A 3,023-nucleotide genomic window follows, 5' to 3' on the forward strand; every position below is an offset into this window, starting at 1 on the left:
TGGTGTTATCTTTGCTATTCTTCTCTAACTCTAAAACTGTGCTAAAAAAACAAAATTTTAAAAGCATGACAATACCAAACACAAGTACCAATTTACTGCCAAAAAAGATGTAATTAACACACTATGATTATTAAGCAATCAATACCAACTTCCATGTCTTTTTCCCATAGGGTTATTTACATATTACATGGAAACAAATAGAATAAGAAATATTTGTAAAATCGGCAAAGTGCCTACTTGTTTCAAAAATTGTGATTGCTTGCTATCTAATTTTTCTAATAAGCAGAAAGAAATCTGTCTCTCTGTACCTGGATAAGAAAAGAAGTTAAGGTTGGAACTTTCTCAAATGGGGTTTTAAAATTGGTGACCAAGTCACCTCAGGTCCATAATAAATGTAACAATCTCTTGCCTGACCAGGCAGTGGTGCAGTAGATAGAGCATCAAACTGGGATGCGGAAGGACCTAGGTTCGAGACCCCGAGGTCTCTGGCTTGAGCAAAAAAAAACAAAAAACGCACCAGCTTGGACCTAAGGTCACTGGCTCGAGCAATGGGTTACTCGGTCTGCTGAAGACCCATAGTCAAGGCACATATGTATGAGAAAGCAATCAATGAACAACTAAGGAGTCCCAATGAAAAACTAATGATTGATGCTTCTCGTCTCTCTCCATTCCTGTCTGTCTATCCCTCTCTCTGACTCTCTCTCTGTCCCTGTAAAAAAAATAATAATAATAAAATAAAATTATTTTAAAAAATCTGAATTAGCAGTCCACAAAAACTGGTTCTGAGTTGCGAACACACCCCTCTACAGCTTCCCTTAGCTAAAATCAAGTCAGCCTCTGCAGTTTGGGGATGTGGGAAGCTCAGAGTATCACGAGTCCTACCTCTGGGCAGAGGGCCACCCAGGGTAAAACTAGGTACTGCTTTCTAGTGCATTTTGGCTCCCTGAATACACCCATCTCCTTGTAATTAAAGTGTCAAAATAAAGTCTAGCCTAATGAGGAGAGACATACCAAATTTGGCAGGTGCTAAACTACTGCTACTGCCAGTGATACAAATAGCAGTGACAGATAGCATTTATTAAGATTTAATACCGGCCCTGGCTGGTTGGATCAGTGGTAGAGTGTCGGCCTGGCGTGTGGAAGTCCCGGGTTTGATTCCCGGCCAGGACACACAGGAGAAGCGCCCATCTGCTTCTCCACCCCTCCCCCTCTTCTTCCTCTCTGTCTCTCTCTTCCCTTCCCGCAGCTGAGGCTCCATTGGAGCAAAAGATGGCCCGGGCGCTGGGGATAGCTCCTTGGCCTCTGCCCCAGGTGCTAGAGTGGCTCTGGTCACGCTCTGGCAGAGCATCGCCCCCTGGTGGGTGTGCCGGGTGGATCCCGGTCGGGCGCATGCGGGAGTCTGTCTGACTGCCTCCCCATTTCCAGCTTCAGAAAAATACAAAGAAATAAAAAATAAAAATAAATAAATAAAAAGATTTAATACCACCATACACATTTCTCAGCACTTTACACATACTTCCTCAGAGCATAATGCTAACTGTACAGACTGTCTGTCTGAATTCAAAAGCCAGATGTGTAACCTGATCAAGTTTTTGAGTCTCTGTGTCTGTTTTCTCATCTATAAAATGCAGATATTAACAGTCTTCTTGTAAGCATTAAAGTATGTACATTATTAGCACCACTTAGAAATGAGGGACTGAGATACAAAGAGATAAACATAACTTGCCCGGCCCTGGCCAGTTGGCTCAGCGGTAGAGCATCGGCCTGGCGTGCGGGGGACCCGGGTTCAGTTCCCGGCCAGGGCACATAGGAGAAGCGCCCATTTGCTTCTCCACCCCCACCCCCTCCTTCTTCTCTGTCTCTCTCTTCCCCTCCCGCAGCGAGGCTCCATTGGAGCAAAGATGGCCCAGGCGCTGGGGATGGCTCCTTGGCCTCTGCCCCAGGCGCTAGAGTGGCTCTGGTTGTGGCAGAGCGACGCCCCGGAGGGGCAGAGCATCGCCCCCTGGTGGGCAGAGCGTCGCCCCTGGTGGGCGTGCCGGGTGGATCCCGGATGGGCACATGCGGGAGTCTGTCTGACTGTCTCTCCCCGTTTCCAGCTTCAGAAAATACACACACAAAAAAAAATAAAATAAAATAACTTTCCCAAGTTCACATCCCTAGCTTAGATATAAACTTATGAAAAAAGTTCCAGGGTCCACATTTTTAACCTAAGGGCTACCATCAGTGTTTAGAAAAGCAGCCAATTAGCGTGCGGAGGACCCGGGTTCGATTCCCGGCCAGGGCACACAGGAGAAGCACCCATTTGCTTCTCCACCCCTCCGCCGCGCTTTCCTCTCTGCCTCTCTCGTCCCCTCCCGCAGCCAAGGCTCCATTGGAGCAAAAGATGGCCCGGGCGCTGGGCATGGCTCTGTGGCCTCTGCTTCAGGCGCTAGAGTGGCTCTGGTCGCAACATGGCGACGCCCAGGATGGGCAGAGCATCGCCCCCCTGGTGAGCAGAGCATCACCCCTGGTGGGCGTGCCGGGTGGATCCCGGTCGGGCACATGCGGGAGTCTGTCTGACTGTCTCTCCCTGTTTCCAGCTTCAGAAAAATGGAAAAAACAAAGAAAGAAAGAAAGAAAAGAAAAGCAGCCAATGATAAACAAAGGTTTTAGGTACAGCAGAATAGAAAATAAAATAAAGGAAAGGGACCTGGTGTTGGGAGAAAGATGGGATTTCCAAGTGGAAATATTCACTAAGAGTTTGGGAATGACAGACAGTCTCTCTCTAGAGAAAAGTTCAGGCCTGAGAACAAAAATTTGGGAAAGATCTTCTGAAAGGTGAGGGTTAAGGTTGTGAAAATAGATCTCAAGGTGGAAAGAGCAAGAAGAAAAAGACCCAAGAAAGGAATCTGGAGTAGAAGAAAAAAGAATCAGAGAAGGAAATAGAGTCATCATTCAGACAGATAGGAAGGACATGCAGACACTTCAATATCACAGTTGCATGAGGAACTCCTAAGGGAGAGTTTCCCAGGAAGCTCCCTGGG

The sequence above is a fragment of the Saccopteryx bilineata genome, chromosome 1, assembly GCF_036850765.1.
Source record: "Saccopteryx bilineata isolate mSacBil1 chromosome 1, mSacBil1_pri_phased_curated, whole genome shotgun sequence".
Classification (NCBI taxonomy): Eukaryota; Metazoa; Chordata; class Mammalia; order Chiroptera; family Emballonuridae; genus Saccopteryx; species Saccopteryx bilineata.